Raw genomic sequence first — 22,720 nt, forward strand, 5'->3', positions numbered from 1 at the left:
TGTTCGATCTGGGCTTTTCGGTGAACGTGCCCAAATCTCACCTGGAGCCCTCTCAACGTCTCCTGTTCATAGGGGCAGTACTGGACACAACATTGAATCGAGCCTTTCGTCCGCCTCAGCGGATTCAGGACATTCAGGCGTTGGTTCCAATGTTTCAAAGTGGAGCGGTCATTCCAGTCCTCAAGGTCCTTCGTCTGCTCGGTCTGTTCACTTCTTGCATTCTGTTGGTCACTCATGCTCGCTGGCACATGAGGGCTCTTCAGTGGTGCCTCCGAAAGCAGTGGACTCAGCACAAAGGGGATCTTGAGGGATCGGTAAAGATTTCCAGAGACGCTACAGTGGATCTTCGATGGTGGGTTGCGGACGGCAATCTTTCCCAAGGAAGGCCATTCTCGCTACCTCCTCCAGTGACCACAGTGATAACGGATGCTTCTACTCTAGGGTGGGGAGCTCATCTGGGGGACCTGGAGGTCAAAGGTTATTGGTCTCCAGTGGAACAGATGTTTCAAATAAATCTGTTGGAATTGCAGGCGATACGTCTGGCTCTCAAGGCCTTCCTTCCTTCCCTTTGCGGTCAGTCAGTTCAGATCCTCACGGACAACACTACTGCGATGTGGTATATAAACAAGCAGGGAGGAGTAGGGTCGTACCTTCTCTGCAGAGAAGCTCTGCGGCTATGGTCCTGGGTAAGTGACCATCGGATTTCCTTGTTAGCAAACCATCTGGCCGGAGTCTTGAACATGCATGCGGACAGTCTCAGTCGGCACTTCTCGACCGATCACGAGTGGCGTCTTCATCCAGATCTAGCCCGGCAAATCTTCCAGATGTGGGGATTCCCTCGGGTAGATTTTTTTGCCACTCGGGAGAACACGCACTGTCTGTTGTTCTGCAGCCTCCAGTATCCGGTGCAAGGAACATTGGGGGACGCGTTTCAGATGTCCTGGTGTGACCAGTTGCTTTATGCGTTTCCCCCCATACCTTTGATTCCTCGGGTTCTGAGGAAAATTCGCCAAGACCGGGCCCATGTCATCTTAATAGTTCTGGATTGACTAAGGAGGGTATGGTGTTCGGATCTTCTTCAACTCTCTCTGTGCACCCCGCTCTATCTCCCTCACAGGGCAGACCTCCTCTCGCAATCGCAGGGGCAGGTTTTACACCCCCACCTCCAGAGCCTGCACCTTCATACCTGGAGATTTAACGGGGCAACCTGAGTTCCTTTTCTCTCCCACCTGAGGTAGTGGATGTTATTTTATTGGCCAGGCAACACTCCACTAAATCTATCTACGCTAGCAGGAGGGCTAAATTTGTGAATTGGTGTGGAGAGAAGCAAATCGATCCCTTACGTGCCCACTTATCGGATATCTTGTCTTTTGCTTTGTCCCTGGCACAGAGGGGTTGTGCAGTTGCGACAGTTAAGGGTTATTTGTCAGCTCTGTCGGCCTTTCTGTGTCTGCCTGACCAGCCTTCTTTATTTAAATCTCCTTTAGTGTTAAGGTTTTTGAAGGGCCTGACTAATAGATATCCTCCCACTCCTTTCATTATGCCTCAGTGGGATTTGAACCTAGTTTTAACGTTTCTTATGGGCTCACCGTTTGAGCCGATGCATTCTTGTCCCTTGAGGATATTGGTGTTAAAAACCGTTTTCCTTGTTGCTATTACTTCAGCTAGGAGGGTGAATGAGCTGCAGGCTCTTTCTGTTAAGTCCCCGTATACATCCTTCTATGGGGATAAGGTGGTGTTGAGGACCAAGGCTGCTTTCTTGCCGAAGGTTGTTTCACCCTTCCACATGGGTCAGTCTATTACACTCTCCTCTATTTATCCTCCACCTCATCCTTGGAAAGAGGAAGAAAGACTGCATCATTTGGACCCAAGAAGAGCGCTGAGCTTCTTCGTCGACAGAACGAAGGAGTTTAGATTAGAAGATCAACTCTTTATCAGGTACGTGGGAAAGAGAAGGGGAAGGGCAGTCCACAAGAGAACACTCTCCAGGTGGGTCATTCTTTGCATTAAGCTGTGTTATTCTCTGGTAAAGAAGGAACCCCCTGTTGGAATAAGAGCTCATTCCACCAGAGCTAAGTCGGCCTCTTCGGCCTTGGCTAGGGGTGTTCCTGTGGTTGACATCTGCAAAGCCGCAACTTGGTCATCCCTCCACACTTTTGCAAAGCATTATTGCTTATATTTGGAGGTTAGGAGGGATGGCCATTTTGCACGTTCGGTGCTTCAGGATTTCTTGGTTTGACCATTCAGGCACCCTCCACCGAGTGCGGTACTGCTTTGGGACTCTATTCGATGAGTGAGGAATCCACAGGTAGTTGTATCCATCAGAAGAACGAGTTACTTACCTTCGGTAACGCCTTTTCTGGTGGATACACTCGCTACCTGTGGATTCCTCACGGTACCACCCGCCTCCCCGTTGCCTGTCTGGTCTTACCAAGATGTCCTTCGGTGAGCTCCTGTTGGTAATATGTTGTTTTTATATGTATATGTATATATATATATTTATATGCATATATTTTTGCGTATTTGCATACTTATGCTGATGTTTTCTCTATTTGATTTAATTAAATGTTATGATATAGATTTTATTTGAGGCATTTGTTTCAAATGTATATATATTTTGTTTGTATTTGCCTGTTCGTCTCAAAGGCACGTAAAAAATGTTGATACTGATGTCAGCACGCCGGCGAGGACCTCTTATTGCCTGTATGACGTCAGACGGCATCGCGTGGGCAATTGTGACGTCCTCGTCGACGTGCAGAAGCTAGGAAGAAATTTTCCAGCGGATGCTGGCGAATGGGGAAAATTCAATGAGTGAGGAATCCACAGGTAGCTAGTGTATCCACCAGAAAAGGCGTTACCGAAGGTAAGTAACTCGTTCGTTACGGTCAATGAAAATGAATATCAAAGATGTAAGTCAGGGTCCTTCAGAGGATGCAAAGGATACACAGGAATGGGCCCTAAACTGTCCCCCTCAAGACCCTTTTGAGGCCATTATTTAGGGGTGGATGGAACTCTGCAGAATCTCGTAGACTTTTTATGTAGTTCCGCAGAATTCCCTGGAGTAAAACTCTGCAAGTTCAGCCCACCCCTACTTATTATGCACTTCTTCTACAGCTCACAACACAAGATTGTGCTTGTTGGATGCAGTCCAAATTCCCATTCTATGCCCCTGAGCAGACTTACTAAACTACTATTCTAAAACAAACATTGGCAAAGCCAATAGGGCTTGTCTAGTATACCTTTTAGCTTTGCTAATTTTTTTTTAGCCATGCTGTACAGCATCACAGCTGGTGTGAAGCATCTATAGACCTATTGGCTTGGCTAGTCTTTTTTTTAGCATTGCTGTACAGCATTGCTGCTGTTCATAATTGATATAAAAAAGCATTACGGCGACAACACTACATCATTTGTTTGGTGCATGCATATGATTAACACAAGCAAAATGTAATAACATGGACCGCAGAGGTGGCGAGAGATACATACAGCAGTGAGAGAGTGCAACATGTGGAGGTGCAGCGAAAAGAACATAGGGAGACAGCTGGAAAGTATATGCTCCCTCATTGAGTCCTTAAATAAAAAGAAAAAAGTTGTTCCTTAAAAAAAAAAAAAAAGCAATGGAAGCCAGCAAATCAAAAAGATGGTAAAGAGGCTAGGGTTCATGGAAGGGACAATTATAGGGCAGGCAGTCTGGGAAATGAGGGTTTTGGAAATTGGGATACTGGTTGATGACGTGAAACCCTATCCGGTGAAGTCACAAGTAAGCCCAAATTAACTTGTGCTTAACCCTCAGCTAGCTTGGCTTAAAAACAGTCAGGCTTAACTTTGAGGCAATGTGTAAAGTTTTCTGCAGCACTTCAAACAGTACCAAAGTGAAAACACAACACAAGAAAAATACCACACCAATTAGAAAAATAGAGTTAAATGTCAATATTACTTTGAGACCAAAATGACAAAAATCCAATCAGTGTAACTGGAGATATGCAATTTAAAAGATTTAAACTAAGTATAGTGCCAAAAAGTACAAAATGCCACTCGCAGTTATCTGGTCGTGTGAGACCGGGCGAAATTCACAGGTTCAGGCCATGATGACACATTGGCCAGATACAGGGAACAGGTTAGTCCCACAGAGGGTCCATGATGAGCAGGGAGAGCATCAAATGTGGTAGTGGACAGTCATGCTGGAGATTCATGTTGGCGGCCGCTGTGTGATGTCATCGTAGTGAGATATGCACATCTGGTGTTGACAATAGGTGCTGCTGGTCATTGTAACCTGAAAAATCAAGTTCACCACAGCTTTGCATTGGTGGGTGGCACATGTGGAGAGATCTTGGCATGAACAGGCCTGTTCATGGTCACAAAGAGCCCAAAACCTCAGGAATTCTCCTTTTCTGAGAGAAGGAGCTCCACTAATGCCACACCAAGGGCCCAGAACCTGAGGGGCACCCGTTAAGTATCAGGGACTCACTTAAGCAAAAGCCAGAAGGGCTCAGGGAAGTTCAGGCAGCAGGTCCAGGCAACAGGTTAGCGAGACAGATGCAGTGAGGCCTCTGGAGCTTGTTATATACCTGTAGTTCAGAACAGGAGGTCAGTCAGCAGACCCTTATAGTCTCCTCAGCCTGGGATAAAGGGTGGTGGCCAAGTCATCCTTCTCAGCAAGAAAGGCAGCAGGGTAGCAGAGTGGCAGGATAACAGTTTAGTAGTCCTTCTGGCAGCACAGCAGTAGAAAGTGTGAGATGAATGAAGGTGTCTATTACAACCGAAGAATGATTTGACATACTAGTCAGTCCACAATCTCATTGTTTGAAGTAGAGGAGAAAAGAGAATGACAAGATACTTCTTTGCAAGAATCTTGGAGGAGAAGATTGTGAAAAGTCAGTAGAGTTGAGTTCTTTGAGAGGGCTCATGAGGCACAAGAGAGCTAAATAATTACTTTATGCAGTGGTGTAAATGGAAATTCAGCTTGCTTGAATATATCTGTCTTTCCAAAGTAGGATTCTTGTTCTTTTCCAATCATTTATCGATCTCTCACTCAGTTCCACGTCTGATCCTGCACAAAGAGAACATCAGCATAACTTCCTCAATATGTGCCTCTCCTACTATTTGCTGTTTGTGATGAGCTTGGGCTACTTTGGTGTCCAGACTGAAAGTTCATACCCATCAGGCCTGCACAACAGGTTACAAATGTAACTCTCATAAGTACATCTTACCACTTCACCCAGTGTACCCTTACGTGCCCCTCAAGTAGTGGCTTACCCTCTAGAGGGAGCACATTGGGGAAAAATATAGCTTTCCCGATAAAACATGGAAACCCACATAACATTGGTTTCTTATCTCACGTATATGAATGTTTAAATATGTAAACAGACAGACTAGGGCCCTCATTACAACATTGGTGGTAAATCCCGCTTACAGCCGTGCAGAAGACCGCAACACACCGCTGTGGAAATCTGCTACAGCTATTTCGACCCACAGCTCAGAATCCGCCAAAATCCAGACACCCACACAAGTCCGCCACACCAAAGGTCAGTGATAAACTGGCGATAACAAAACCTTCACCGTCACGCCAACAGGAATACGCCCACACTATCATTACCCACGAATCCACGCGGCGGTCTTTCAACCGCGGTAAACCATTGGCGGTACACACCGCCGTGCTCAAAATACACACACATTTACAAAACACAACCACATTGGACAATTCAAAATACACACACCTGATACACATACACACACCACTCTCACACACCCAATACAATATAAAACACACACCCACATTACCCACAAACCCTTACAATGAAAAATGTGGAAGAAGCAGAGAGTCAGAAAAGCAAAGACCACATCAGCATACAGAGGTACACACCACCATCACTCACACACATCCACACACAAAACACCACACACCCCAAAACATCACCCCACACATCACAACAGACACCACCTCATATTTCACCCACACCACCCCATGGCACCGCAAAGACACCCCAGGTTTTCTGAGGAGGAGCTCAGGGTCATGGCGGAGGAAATCATCCGGGTAGAGCCACAGCTATTCGGATCACAGGCACAGCACACCTCCCCAGCTAGGAAGATGGAGCTATGGCGCAGAATCGTGGACAGGGTCAACGCAGTGGCACAGCATCCAAGAACAAAGGATGACATCAGGAAGCGGTGGAACGACCTATGGGGGAAGGTATGTTCCGTGGTCTCAAGACACCACATTGCAGTGCAAAGGACTGGCAGCGGACCCCCACCTCCTCCCCCACAACTAACAACATGGGAGGAGCAGGTCTTGGCTATACTGCATCCTGAGGGCCTCGCTGGAGTAGCAGGAGGAATGGACTCTGGTAAGTCAAATCTTTACCTACCATATCCCCCACCCTACCTGCATGCCAACACATACCCTCGCCCTCACCCCCATCACTCCAACTCCTCACAAATGTCCTATTATCACAAACCACACATCCCAACACCAAACTCTGCATGCAACACCAAAGCATGGACACCCATCACCAAAGCATGTCCACTACACATACCCACACAGACCAGAAAACAATTATCACACAAGGTCCAACACAAGAATGAAAGCACTGGGGTACAGGGTCACCCACCCATTGCACACCATGGCACACACAAATGCAATAATCATGCCTTTACACCCCTGCAGGACCCCTACCCAACGTCACAGGACAGGAGGTTCCAGACATGTCCACCCCACCCACAGAAGAGGCCCACAGTGATGACAGCAGCTCTGTCTAACTGGATCTAGATGACCAGCCCGGCCCATCTGGGACCTCGGGACAGTCGGTTCCCCTGACACTGGCACAGGCCACCACAGAGCCTCCCCCACAGGAAACACCAGCACAGCACCCACCCAGCGGGCTCATACCTCTGTCTCCAGGACATGTCAAGCAGCAGTGTGTCCACCACTACAGGGAACCCAGGCAAACCCACAAACCCAAGAACAGCAGGGATCGGGGGCAGTGGGCACACAGTTCAGGGGACAGAGGAACAGGAAAACCGGGGAACTGGGAGGTCTGCTGTGCCACAGGGGGAAGACAGGCCCAGGGAACCATACCTCCACGAGGCCCTCTCCAACATCATGGGAGCGTACCATCATTCCCAGGAGACGATGGCAATCGTACTGGCCAAGTTTCAGAAGACCCAGCGGCTGCAGGAGGAACAGTATTTGGGGTTCAGGGAGGAACTCAAGTCCATCAATACCACCCTGGGCACCATTGTAGGGGTGCTGAAGGACCTTGTGAACACCAGGAGGGACACTATGACACAACAAGGGCCCCTGACACTAGCCTGGACGATGAACTGCCCACCACCTCCGCCGGCGCTAGTGGACAGGAGGCACCGCCAAAGGACCACAACACCAGCACCCCACCCCCTGCAGATGGAGAACCACCCCGCAAGCAGTCCCTGAGATCCAGGACAAAGACAGAGAACAATGCCAAGACTCCGGCCAAGAAATGAGACCACCCTGAATGTCATCCTTCTGTCCCACTTTGTCACCCTGTCCACCCTTAAACTGCCCTTAGCTCCACTTCCTATGCCCCTTTGGACAATGCACCTGTGAGACTAATAACTGGACTCTGCCATGGACATTCCTCCACCATCACCCCTGACCATCTTACAACTCCCTCCACTATTTAGCACTTAGATAAACACCCTTGAATCACAAAACAATCTGGAGTCAGTCTGTGCTTTCACAAATGTGTATTTGCAATAACTGAGGAAAATAGCAATGTCCATTCTATTGTCAACATACCTATGTCACACAGCTCTATTCCATGAGGTAACATAGCAGAGGTCACACAGTGGGAGCCACATCTGTGAAATGGAAAGGCAAAGTGACAATTCAGGGTCCATACACTGGGTGAAAGTGACAGACAGATGATAGGTCTAACAATTTTATCAGATGTAGGAGGCAGTGATGTCTATATACCTTTGTCTCACTGGAAGTATTGCTGAATCATTTTGTTTCTGTTGTCTATGTCCTCTTCTTCTGCCTTCTCTTCTTCACTGTCCACAGGCTCCACAGCTGCCACAAGACCTCCTTCTGGACCATCCTCCTGCAGAAAAGGCACCTGTCATCGCAAAGCCAAGTTGTGCAGCATACAGCAGGCCACTATGATCTGGCACACCTTCTTTGGTGAGTAGTACAGAGAACCACCTTTCATATGGAGGAATGGAGGCACCAGAACCTGGCCTTCAGAAGGCCGAAGGTTCTTTCAATAATTCTCATTGTTTGCCCATGTGCCTCATTGTAGCGTTCCTCTGCCCTTGTCCTGGGATTTCTCACTGGGGTCAGTAGCCATGACAGGTTGGGGTACCCAGAGTCACCTGCAAATGTCGAGGGACAACTGTTAGACACACACTAACCCTTAGGGACAACCCCAGACCCAGACAACTATTCACATGGTATAGGGTTCTTGTTCTCACCTATTGGCCACACACGGTGCCTCTGGAGTTGCCCCATCACATAAGGGATGCTGCTATTCCTCAAAATGTAAGCGTCATGCACTGAGCCTGGAAAATTGACATTCACATGGGAGATGTACTGGTCCGCCAAACACACCATCTGCACATTCATTGAATGTTTAGCTCTTCCCTTTCTGTACACCTGTTCACTCCTGCGGGGCGGTACCAAGGCCACATGTGTCCCATCAATGGCACCTATGATGTTGGGGATATGTCCCAGGGCATAGAAGTCACCTTTCACTGTAGGCAAATCCTCCACCTGAGGGAACACGATGTAGCTGCACATGTGTTTCAGCAGGGCAGACAACACTCTGGACAACACGTTAGAGAACATAGGCTGGGACATCCCTGATGCTATGGCCACTGTTGTTTGAAAAGACCCACTTGCCAGGAAATGGAGTACTGACAGGACCTGCACTAGAGGGGGGATTCCTGTGGGATGGTGGATAGCTGACATCAGGTCTGGCTCCAACTGGGTACACAGTTCATGGATTGTGGCACGATCAAGTCTGTAGGTGACTATTACATGTCTCTCTTCCATTGTCGACAGGTCCACCAGCTGTCTGTACACCGGAGGATGCCGCCATCTCCTCACCTGCCCCGGCGGACGTGCCCTATGGAGGAGAACAGCGAGCACAGAGACAGCCAACACTGAGGTAGTAAGATAATAATTTCATTGCACACATTTCTCAATACGCATGTGCCTGTCTCTGTGTATATGTAAGGCCTATATATGTGTGACGCATTGAAAATTGATGCCATGTGGCCCCCTGAAATGGCGGCTGCCTAACCTGTAATGTGGGACAAAGGCATATGAGGTAACTGCGCTGGCGTTGTACACCGTCGCGGTAGGCGGTCAAAGACCGCTGCGCAATCCTGCATTGGTTAACATTGGGCCCTATGGGTTCCAGGAGCCAATGACGATGTACGCCGATGGTGACGGTATGCACCGCCGCGGACGTGACCGCCATTTTCTCTCTGTTCACTCACTTGACACCTGATCTTCGACAGCAGAGGACCTACACTGCAAGTGCTGCTGTGACCTTAGTCTGGAAGCGACAATGGCTCATGTGTCTGGGGAAAGGGCCCCTGCCTTCAGCATGGAGGAGTTGGAGAAACTAGTGGATGGGGTCCTCCCCCAGTACACGCTACTCTACGGTCCTCCAGACAAACAGGTGAGTACAGTGTGAGCATGATGTATGGGCAATGCCTGTTTGGAGTGCTGTGGATGGAAGATATGGGGGGGAGATGAGGCCTGCATGATCGGACGGTGAGTGTATGTGGGTCAGGGCACAGGTGGGAACGTGGGACAATGACTGTGATGGTCCGGACGGTAATAGATTTACATTTTCCCCTGTACTATTCCTCTAGGTCAGCACCACCAGAAGAAGGATATTTGGCGTGCCAACGCCAAGGATGTCCGGACCCTGGGAGTCCACCACAGACGGAGCACCCACTGCCGAAAAAGATGGGAGGACCTTCACCACTGGAGCAAGAAGACGGCGGAGGCCCAGATGGGGATGGCCTCCAAACGCGGGAGGGGTGCCCATCTCACCATGACCCCGCTGATGTTCCGGATCCTGGCGGTGGCGTATCCGGAGTTGGATAGGCGCTTGAGGGCATCACAGCAGCCACAAGGCAGTGAGTACACTCTCATTCAGCTGACTCTGCACTCATTGGAGGTGTCTGGGTGGGAGAGGTGGGTAGTGGGTTCCCCTAGGCTAGGGCTAGCTTTGTAGGCAAGGACCCTTTGTGAGGCAGGCTAAGTAGCACCCCATCCCCACCAGTGGTAAGAGCCATCTACACCTAGTCAGGCTCCTGTGACTTGTGTGCAGCAATCGGGCATAGGCCATGTACCCCATGTCCCTGTGATTAATTAGGGAACTCTAAGTGCATGGTGTAGTGCAGAGGGCTGCTGTGTCTGTAGTGTCCGCCGACGGTAGCAGTATTGTATGCACTGAACATGTCTTTCTTCCCCCCCTTTTTGTGGTCACACTGTTATTGTGTGCATTAGCATCATCAGGCGGAGGAGCTGTGCCACCGGAGCAGGAGAGAGCTGCATCCCACATGGCCCTGGAGGGCCAGACAACGGAGTCTGAATTCACCAGTGGGATGGAGGGCGAGGGGAGCTCCACGGCGGGGACAGGAGCTGAGACCAGCGACACCGACTCCTCCTCTGATGGAAGCTCCCTTGCGGTGGCGGGTCCCTTTGTGCCCACCGCATCTACAGGTACAGCTGCCACCCCCCCACCAGCACCGCCCTCCCAGCAGCCCCTCTACATGTGTCCCGTGGCCGTTCACCCAGGAGGGTGGGCATATCCTTCGCCCCAGGCACCTCAGGCCCTGGCCCAGTCAGCCCTGCTGCCCTCAGTGAGGAGGCTATTGACCTCCTGAGATTCCTCACTGTTGGGCAGTCTACCATTCTGAATGCCATCCAGGGTGTAGAGAGGCAGTTGCAACAGACAAATGCATACCTGGAGGGCATTCATTCTGGCCAGGCAGCCCAACAGCGAGCATTTCAGGCTCTGGCCTTTGCACTGATGGCAGCCATTGTCCTGTGTCCAGCCTCCCCCATACAACTTCCTCCACCCAGACCCAATCCCCAGTACCTCAGCCTATCCCAAGCATACCATCAGACCAGCAGACACACACCTCAACACACAAGGGTGGCTCTGGCAAACATAAGCACCACACATCCCACAAGCACTCGCACAAGCATCATACCCATGCACACATACCAACATCCACTACCTCGACTGTGTTCCCCTCCTCCACATCTCCCCCTTCCCTCCCTGTCACGTCTCCACTCACACCTGCATGCACTACACCTTCAGCCACTACCTCCATCACCAGCACACGCATCACCACACACCGCTCACGTGCACTCACCACCCCCACTACCATTCACACAGTGTGTCTGTGAGCCCTCCTCCCAAAGTACACAAACGCAGTCACACACCCACCCAACAGCCATCCACCTCACGACAGCCTCCAGCCCATGCACCTTCACCCAAAGTCAGAAAACGAACACCTCCTACAACCACTACCTCTTCCTCCACTCCCAAACCCCCTCCATCTACCCGTCCTAGTGTGTCTAAAAAACGTTTTCTCTTAAATGTTGACCTCTTCCCTACACCTCTCCCCCGTCCGTCCACTAGGGCCCGCCTTTCCAGGTCCCAACCCAGCACCTCAGCCACCACATCACTGGGCACAGTGGTGCCAGCAATACCCAGATTTTGCAGTGCGCCAAGCAACAGGGCTGCCAGTGTCCCAAGGAGCGAGGCCAAGGACATTCCCCCACCTCCAAAACAGAAAAAGTTGCCCACATCCCAGGGGGAGAAGGCCAAAACACCTGCCACCAATGGCTCAGGCAAGACAATTGTAGGGAGTGGCAAGGCAGCTGCGCCACCATCCAAGGTGGGGAAGGGCCTGAAGAATAAAGGCAAGTCAACGTCACCGCCAACATGCATGGCGTACAAGACTGCCACCGGCACCGCCGCATGCACCGCCGACATGGACACCGCCGCCAGCACCGCGGTCAGTGAGCCAGCCACCAGCACCGCAGTCAGTGAGACCGCCACCAGCACCGCAGTCAGTGAGACCGCCACCAGCCACAATGACCGCCGCAAGCACCGTCACTAATGTCACCACCGCCAGCCCCACCAGCGGACCCGCGACAACCTGAGCCAGTGGCACCACCGCAGACATGGCTGCCATCCCCAGTGGTCATCCGTAAGTGGTTGGTGGTCAGTCCCAGGGGCCTGGGCAGCTTCCATGTTGCCCCACCGTCAGTGGACTGTCACATCCACTACCTCAGTCCTTGGCAGGATGAAGCACTCTGGGCACAAAGCCCCGTCCAGAACCAGTGGAGAATCTCATCCACTACCTCAGTCCTTGGCAGGATGAAGCACTCTCGGCACAAAGCCCCCTCCAAAACCAGTGGAGACTGTTATCCACTTGAGAGACTGTGGCTTTGCACTCCCCAGGATAAAGCAGTTGGCAACCCACCCACTGGAGAGACTTGAGAGACTGTGGATAAAGCAGTGAGCAAACCACCCACTGGAGAGACTTTAGAGACTGCGGCATTGCACTCCCCAGGATAAAGCAGTGGGCAACCCACCCACTGGAGAGACTTGAGAGACTGTGGATAAAGCAGTGGGCAAACCACCCACTGGAGAGACTTGTGAGACTGTGGCATTGCACTCCCCAGGATAAAGCTGTGGGCAACCCACCTACTGGAGAGACTTGAGAGACTGTGGCTTTGCACTCCCCAGGATAATGCAGTGGGCAAACCACCCACTGGAAAGACTTGAGAGACTGTGGCTTTGCACTCCCCAGGATACATCAGTGGGCATGGAGCCCCCTTGTGGAGCTGGCGTCGTGTACTCATCTGGCTGAGGTGCCCCCACTTCCCTTCCCCCTGAGGTGCCTGTTTTATTTCGATCTGATGCCCCTGCAGTGTTCTCTCTGTTTCGATCGGGTATCTTGTGTGGGCCTCGCCCATGCATTTTGGGCCCAGTGGTCCACGGACTATATAGGTGCAGTACCTGGACTTGAATTCTTGGTGTACATATTTGTTTATAGTGTATATACATTTTGGACTAATGGATATTTATTGATTACAATGGTTACAATCAATTCCTTTTGTCATTTCGTTCTTCTAGGGGAGGTCGGGGTGTAAATGTAATGTTTCAGCATACATTGGTATGTGTGTTGTTGTGGTTGAGGGTGGGGGTGGGGGTGTTGCATGTTGCATGTGTGTGTCACTCTCTTTTTCCTCCCCACTCCCCTGTGTTGTAGGTGCAGTACTCACTGTGGTCGTCGCCGCCGTCGGTCGTGCTCCTGGTATAGGAGCAGGAAGACTATCGCAGGGAGTATTTGGAGTGCAGGCTCCATGGCGTTCTGGTTCCTCGTGGGGTGTGTAGAGGTGAGTGTTTTCCCTTCCAAGTCCTGTTTCCGCTGTGTTTTTCTTCATATTGAATCCGCCCCTGAAAAGGTGGTGGATTGGCCTGTCATAATAGTGTGGGCGGTACATTGTCTTCCACCTGTCTGTTGGCGGTGACCACCATGCTGTTTGTTTGTACCGCCGTGGTGGTCGTAGTGTTAAAGTGGCTGTCTATGTTAGCGGTTTCCGCCATGGCCATAATTCCATTTTTTTTACCGCCGGCCTGTTGGCAGTTTTACCGCCTCTTCACCACCGACCACCAGGGTTGTAATGAGGGCCTAAATCATAGAAAAAACAACGTATCTTCAGAACTGAACCCGACAAATAACAATAAGTGAAACGATCGCATTTGTCACTTGTTATGCTTCTGTTCTAGGTGGGTAAATCTGCTTTGCAAATCAATGCTTAAGACATCATGTTAATGGACACGAATGCGTGTGCAGTGGCGTTTGTATTCCACTGTGGCAGATAAACAAATTTAATATTAATCCGAAGGAGCACTCTTTTAGTCTCAGCTCTAAGAAATAGCATTCTATGCTACCCGTTCACGAAAATTACTTTGGCGCCGCGCCGGTCTGTGAGCGAAAATATACAATAAATTGCAAACAGTGCAAAACAATGTAATAAAAATGGCGTGCATTCAAAACAAATATTTTCCACAATTTATCACTAAGGATGGATAATGATATTTTATATTATAGAAAAATATCCAGGATGCACGGACCCGGGTAGGTCTCCACTCCGGTCTCGGCAGCATCTGAAACTTACAACTGCACCCGACCATTGGTTCGCGTGGTCCTATGGAGCACATTCCCCTAATGGGGGTGGGCTTTAGTTAGGAAACATATGCACCTGACTAAATGTAAGTGATCTGATGTTTGTTTCATATTTTGTCAGCTACCTGTAATTCTGGGATTCTGATTAAGATGCCACATTAGTCCCTTATGATTAGGAGACATAGATAGTCAATTTGGTCCTGACGAAGCATCGATGGACCCGTTTGGGCCACTAGGATGCGAAACATGTTGACCCATGAAAAGGGTGGTTTGAAAATTGTCCTACCTCCCTTCCACTCTTAGATTCCTATAGAGTGATTGATCATTATTTCTATTTCACTCGTTTGACTACACTTCCTTTTTTTTAAATCTTGGCCCCTACCTTCCAACTGGTCCAATAAATTATTTACCCATTGGAGGTTGTGAGAGCCAATTTTAACCATTTTCCACTTTGATCTCCTATTTTCTTTCTCCTCCCCCCACTCAATCCTGGGGTCATGGCACCATCATTGTAAAAGATCTCCGGCAAAGAGCCCCCCCATCTGGGGTGGAGCCCGTCAGACATTGCAGCGCCGGTCTGACGAGGAGCTGTACCGATGATGAAGCATGACATCCTTTTGGATGTGTGAGGTTATTTGCTCCTAAAATTTAGGACCTCCCTATGTGTTTTTCTTACTTTCTACTGGAACAGTGTATTGATATTTTTCTATAGCTTCATTGGGGGATATACACTGGACCACAATACCCCCTTATCCCTCTCTTTTTGAAGATATTTTATATTAGTCTGAACCAAGAAAAAACTGCAATATTTTGCATTTTATTTTTCAGAAACAGATGATCAATTAGAAACACGTACAATCCCTTGTTTCAAACTGGTGAACCAATGAAGTGATGTTTGAAAGACATAGGGAGTCTATCCTGAACTTGAGAAGAGAAAGAATGCCGTGGTACAGCGGGCCCCAACACCTCACATACTGTACCTTTCATTTTAAAATTTTCCTCTATGCTTGGTTGCCACTCTCCTCTGTACTTTTTGGTGACATTTCCAATTTTTTGGCGCCATTCTTTATGAGAGAATTTAGCTTTGTGGGTTTCAAATACATGGTCACCACTGAATGCAAGTTATCCTGAAACAGAGAATTACACATATGTAACAGTGAATAACGGCTGTCGGTTACTCAGGGATTCTGAGTGACATACAATAGACAACTTGAGTGAAGCTCGAGTTGCCTGTGATGTCAAACAGAGCCCTAGGTAAGGGACATCCCAGTAATTAACATTTTAACCATAACAATTTTATGTCATGAATGGCCTTCACAAAGAATCAACCCCACCTTTGAAAAGAGGTAGAGGGATAATGTGGGAGCCATTCATAACATGGCCTCCCCTCCATTTGCACACACACCTTTGCGTTCCTTATTTACCCTTCTTCCCACCAGAAACTGAAAAAAGATATCTGGCATGTTGCAACTCAGACCACTACCATCTGTGTATTTCCTTCTCTTCATGCCCAAGGTTGTGCTTTCTGCTCTCACACTGGGGGCCTTACTAAGAGTCTGATGGTCCTCGGACCACCAGACTCGCAGTGGCAGTCATACTGCCGCCAAAGAAGCGGTCCGTCATCCACATTATGACCGTGGCGGAGCTGCCATGGTCTAACCACATGCACCATCAGGTTGCCGCTTATCGATAGCCTGGCAATGCTGGCGGTCTTAATCAGCTGCTTGCAGGGCTACCCTGGGGATTGCGAGTCCCCTCTCTGCCAGCTTTTTCATGGCGGTTCCACCACTGTACAAAAGTGGAGATGGGTGCCGGGGGCCCCATGAGGGCCCCTGCACTACAATTGCACTTAGTATGGGCATAGCAGGGGCCCACATGGACAGCCCTGTCACGCTTTTCACTGCCTGAATTACAGGCAGTGAAAAGCGTGATCGTTGCTGTCTCACCGACGCACCAGAACATTGCCGCCAGCTCGATTAATAGCCGGCATCAATTTTGTAGCCTGTTTCCCACTGGCCAACGGGCCCGGCAGGAAACTCATGATAGGGCCAACAGGCAAAAAAAACGGAATGGCAGTTTTCCATACTAAAGAGTTTGGTGACTGGCATCTGTCGCCTGCCAAACTCAAAATGAGGGCCAGAGAGTGCAGAGCCGACAACACACTGACAGCTCCGTGAGAGCCACTGATCAGGGTGACATGATTCCCCTTTCAGCATGCCTTACAGGGGAATGCAGTGCTCGGCAAAGACGCATCACTGCCCACCTTCTCAATTGGGCCTGTGGAATCCCAGGAGAGGTGGAAGAAGGCAGGTGAGACTGCCAGCCACCATCCAGCCTACCTGCTAGGGTCTCCATAGACCCTTGAAAGGTCGGGAGCAGAAGGGAAACTATAGCTATCCCTGATAATGTACCAACAGTGGAAAATAACTTTCTCTTCCCGCTGTTGTAACTTCATAGCAGTAAATACACGGACTTCGACCTGGTTATTTATTCTGAAGGCACTCTATTAGCATTCTATATGAAAAAATGTATTCAGCAGTGGATCGCTACTACTTGCATATAACTGTGAATAAACATTTTAGAGGTCTTTAGGAATGCTGCTGTGCGAAAAAGAAGAAATCTGTCTTCGTGTTTCTTTACTGTCTCTTCCCATAGGAATTTCTTTCCAACAACATAAAAACAAATCACAAATCATCGACTGGACTGATGAAAAGAAGAGGCGCCGAAAAAAGATTAATCAACTCCCCAGCTTCTCTTGACACTCGGCTTTATGAAATGTTAAGCTGCTCCTGCCGATAGCGCTTGCAGCGTCATAATTTATTCAGTTTAATGTCATAATTTATTTTTATATCATAATTATAAAATGATTAGCAAGTTGGTGAATTATACCATCTCTATGTAATTGTTCATCACTGTCATTAGAACAGAAGAGGTTGAAGACTGGAAATGTCAGCCATTAATAAGCCAGCAAACAGCTTTCATGTATTGTGATGCCAATTAAAGGAGTAAGTGCCTTTCTGGGCAAAGAGACACTTTAGGTAGCAGATCCAATGGAGCCAAAAGGAACAAAAGAAGATACGATCACAGCTGACTTCATACTAAACAATGTAATTCAAATGCTCCGTTATCAACCCGCATGTTATTTCAGAATTCACTCTTTATTTATCGGCCCACTAGAAAATGCTGACACACAGGATGAGGAAAAACATTGCATTTAGTGATATGTAGTCATTCTGAAAAAATACAAAACACGGTCCTTATTTTGTTTCGAGGCATTTAACCATTTCCTTAAATTTGGCAACTGTGATCTTTATCTTCACTCTAGAGCAGCCCATTTTGTGTTGTATGTGGCCCTATACTAATTTAGGCCAAAATTGTGTTTATGGCTGTTTATTCTTACATAACGTTCACCATTGTGCGGCAACATAATTATGTGCATTGCCTGAGATTACATACTCCACCACATGATGTAGTTGAAACTTTTGCTAAAAAAAAGAAAAGTCTTATCGCTGGAGCATGGGAACAATGTTAATGAAGTAAACTGGAGTAGCAGTTGTTTACGTTGCATGCAATTTTGCACTGCTTTATACTAAGTAACGCATCCACGCAACATTATGGACATGTGGACCACTTTTACTGTGAAAAATACCGTAAAGTGTAGGAGCAGATTCTGCATAAATTCATATCCTTTTTGTGCATTTCGTGCAAATTCCATAGTAGAAATTACTGTAAGTTTTGGCAACGCTTACTGATGAGGGATGCAAATTCATTCCATATTAGTGGGGATTAAACACTTGTGACAGACAGAAGGGAGGTTGTAAACTTACAAGCAAACAATAAATTGAAACATGAAATAACATGGAAGCATATAAAAATAACCTATAAAGAATACTGAAATATCAAGTTTGTGCCCCTTTCCAGGATGACTTCCCTCATGTTGAATCTCAATTCGTGGGCATCATCCGCTTTAACTGAGAATTGTACGTTGGCGATTATAAGCTTTGCTGTGGAGCCATATTCCACATCTAGTTACGCTGTTAGTGTGGCAATGACATGACCGGCCTATTTGTCACCCAGACCAAGATTTGAATTGTCCTACCTTTGCTCTCCCACATCTGGTGGGGGAAATCCCTACTTCCGGTTAAGGCTCTAAATTTCGGTGTGCTATTCTTCTAGGTTGCAATAATTATGAAACCTCTTGATATAAGCTCAATGAGGATTTGCGGATGTGTAAGGTGTTATTCTCCTCAATGTTCTAGAAAAAGCTGTCTGACTGCTTCAGGAGTGTAGACAGATGAAGTCATGCAATTCAGTGATGTTGTAATCAAATCATTGTGCAGATGTCATGACATAGATATGATTGAGGGAGTAGCAGGTGACCACTCGCCTCAATTCAGCCATCTCTTCCTAGAGGAAATTGCCACTGATTTCCGGCCTTCAGCCTGGTGTGTTGTGATTGTGGAACCAAGATGGGAGACCTATTAATTTGTGGCTGACCACCTCTTCCTACGTCATGCAAACTCCTCCTTTTAACAATACTTGAACCATTAAAGACCCAGCAGATCAAGAATTAATAATGCCTCAAAAGACTAAAATGATTACAAATTCAAGTGAATAGCTGTCGAACATGGCTGAATATAAAACGCTGACCCAATCAGGAATAAAATGGCAAACAAAAAATACGTAAATGGAACCAAATGCAGTCATTCATTTGACAGAGTACAAACAATAGTAGCAGAAATAGACCCTACACTCAAAAATATGACTTTAGTGTAATGATATTGCAGATAGCACAACGGAAATTGAATGTAATATTTGACATGACTGCTTTTGAGATAAATATTCTCTTGATGGAAAAAAAAAATAACCACACTAAAACTGGACACCATAGTTTACACACAATGCTGCATATCAACAGTTTCATCTCTGGTAAATACCAAACACTAAACCGGTTCAGGCAAACTAAGGGCCTTGTTTTTGCCACACAGGGTGGCTTTGTGTTGCCTCACAGATATGAATGAGAGGCCTATGCCACCAGAGCATCTTAAAAAGTGACAGCGGCTCAGGCATCTTAGTGAAAGAAGGAAGAAATACGCTACAGCACCAACCTACTTTTTAAACTGCAGAAATAAATAACCTCACCCAGGTCTATGTTGCAGGAAAAAGTCATATGATCTCCTGAAAATACAGTAATAGGAAGATTTATGAGATGAGAAAACCACGATGAAGAGAGGGCTTAAAATGTTTAATTGGATGTACATTCTTGCAAAAATGTGGTTGTCGTGGAATAACATTTTTAACAGGTTTCACTACATCATACTCCTTACCTGTAAAAGCACACAATGCATCACAGAATTATATTAATAGTGAAGCATTTTCAACTCAATCCGCATCAGCTTTCAATAGACAATAAAATGGATATTACCATAAACACGTTTTATTAATTATTGGGTAATTAAAAAAAAATACACACAGATAGGGGCTATAAAATTATAAATACAATGCATGATATAATTGGGTGGTCACATCAAGTACATCAATATACAAAAGTAAGAAATACCTTTTATATACATAAACACCCTCTGGAACTAGACAACTAGAAGGAGAAAATAAGAATGGTGATGCAGTTTTGCTCTTCCTGGTGATAAACATTCAATAAATGCTGTTGGTGTCAATCTAGATTTGCTGATTTGGCCACCAAAAAAATTCATGAAATTAGCCTTTTTGAGGATATTAAAATTTTGAAAATAAAACATAAAAACATGCTATTATTAAAATGCATACTTTATATTACAAAATTGAATTACAAACGCACCATTTCTAACAGATGGCCACATAGGACAGTAGTGAAGAGGCTCTCTTAGCAGGGCAATAATTAATGAACTAATAGAAGGAATGAGGGTACGCGATTATCGGTACATTAGTCAACAAGGAAGAGTTAAGTTAAAAAATGCAATGGAAGTGAAGAAATTAATTCACTACATTTATAATTTTGTAAGGTTCACTCAGTGAAATAATAGAAACCATTGTGCCTTCTAGTAATCTTACCAAAAAGTCACTCAACTCTCGAAACAATGATTTATTTTGTAAATAGTGATGACATAATCAGTTAACTGACAAAGCAGCTGGTATCAACGATTTAATGCATCCCAAACATCATTGTGTTATTTAACCCAGTGGCGTAGCGTGAGTTGTCAGCACCCGGGGCAAGGCAAGTAATTTGCGCCCCCTAACCCGGGGCAAGGCAAGTAATTTGCGCCCCCTAACCCGTGGATTTAGTCTCTTCCAAGATGTTGCGCCTGGTGCGGCCGGCCCCCTCTGCACCCCCCGCGCTACGCCACTGATTTAACCCAGTTCATACTTCAAGGTCTATACTGAAGGCAATATCTTCTCAGTTCTTTGTGCAGAAGGCAAACTACTGCAAATGTGGCTAAAGTAAAATAAAGTAAAAACATTAACTATTGTGGTTGTTTACCCAAGAGCAGAATATTCCTAAGCAGCCATCGTCATGAAATGTGCTAAAAACACAGCTGGGACATTCACTTGCCTTTTCACAATAATATATTGAAAACGCTGTGATTACTGATCCCGTTTCAAATCGTGCTGTGTTTGTAAAGCATTACTAAATCATTTTGATCTACGTAACCTTTGGGTGTACTGATATTGCAAGGTTATGGAGAGGCTGTTAAAAAACAAAGTGGTCCACAACATACACTTGATGACGCAGTAAAAAAAAAAAGGAGCAACATATATTCATATATCATGTAACCAAAATCATATGATGCAGTGTGATTTTAGTAAAGAAAATAATGTACGAGGGAAATTGTGCCCTCGGAGTAGTTCGCCAATATTATAAACGGGCTTAATTAATCATGAAGAATTGAAAATTGTAGTAATCCGTCATAATTGCAAATGTGTGCTATGATTTCTTGTTGAAACTGTTTCATGCTTAGCTTAAATTTAGTAGAGGCTTTGGCCTAGTTGCTTGACCTCAAATTCAACTGTATGTTTTTTTCACTTTTAAAAAGGACATTATTCTGTATTTTTCCAGTACAGATGACTAATACACTTATCTCCAAGGTTTCCTACTAGGCCGGTTTCATCCCCTCTGATCCAAGGTCAGTCTGCAGGTGCGGACAATAAGAGTGCTGATATCGAAATAAATTGGCAAACCTTGTTACAACTTGTGTTCCAAGGCTCCAAGGACAATGTATGCATAAATGAGTACTAGGAGAAAGACACTATTCATTGGTCAAATTGAAGCCACCCTATGAACCCTCCAATGGAAGACCTGCTGAATTTGGAATGTTTCTTACTTGAACCCACAGGACAAAGAGAAGTCAGCCATTTTCTACGATGCCATTTTGAAGTTTGATCCAAGACGCCATCTTAGACGACATCTTGATGCCCTTTTCTCTATTCCAGAGAAAGAGACTTTATGAATTCTCACCCTAGAGACTTTGGGCCATATTTATACTTTTCGACGCACAACTGCGCCAACGCAGTTGTGTGTCGAAATAGTTAACGCCGGCTAACGCCATTCTGAAGCGCCATGCGGGCGCCGTATTTATACAATGACGTTAGCTGGCGGCGCGGCCTGGTGTGCGTGAAAAAAAATGACGTACACCAGGCAGCACCGGCGTAGGGGAATATGGAGCTTGGGCGCCAAAAAATGGGGCAAGTCAGGCTGAGGCAAAATTATCGCCTCAACCCGATTTGCGCCATTTGTTTCGACTCCCGCCCCCATTGAAATGACTCCTGTCTTAGCAAAGACAGGAGTCATGCCCCCTTGCCCAATGGCCATGCCCAGGGGACTTCTGTCCCCTGGGCATGGTCATTGGGCATAGTGGCATGTAGGGGGGCACAAATCAGGCCCCCTTATGCCACAAAAATAAATAAAAAAATTACTTACCTGAACTTACCTTATGTTCCCTGGGATGGGTCCCTCCATCCTTAGGCGTCCTCCTGGGGTGGGCAAGGGTGACAGGGGGTGTCCCTGGGGGCATGAGAGGGCACCTCTGGGCTCCTTCCGAGCCCACAGGTCCCTTAACGCCTGCCCTGACCAGGCGCAAAAAAACGACGCAAAAGCGGCTGGACGTCATTTTTTTTGACCCGCCCACTCCCGGGCGTGATTTTTGCCCGGGAGTGTAAATACGGCGCACATGCCTCGGAGTCAATTTTTTAGACGGGAACGCCTACCTTGCATATCATTAACGCAAAGTAGGTGTCCACGCTAAAAAGTGACGCAAACTCCATGGACTTTGGCGCTAGACGTGTCTAACGCCAGAGTATAAATATGGAGTTAGTTTTGCGTCGAATTTGCATTAAAAAAAACGACGCAAATCCGGCGCAAACGGAGTATAAATATGCCCCTTTAACTTTAATTTGCCCCCGTCTTGCCCATGCAGTAACTTTACCCCATTCTTCTTGCTGCTGCAAGGAAACTTGCCCTTAACTCTGCCCCCTATGAAATTCTGCCCCATGCTGATCGAACCGGTACCTGAAGGACGAAGAC

Source organism: Pleurodeles waltl, chromosome 4_1, assembly GCF_031143425.1.
Source record: "Pleurodeles waltl isolate 20211129_DDA chromosome 4_1, aPleWal1.hap1.20221129, whole genome shotgun sequence".
NCBI lineage: Eukaryota > Metazoa > Chordata > Amphibia > Caudata > Salamandridae > Pleurodeles > Pleurodeles waltl.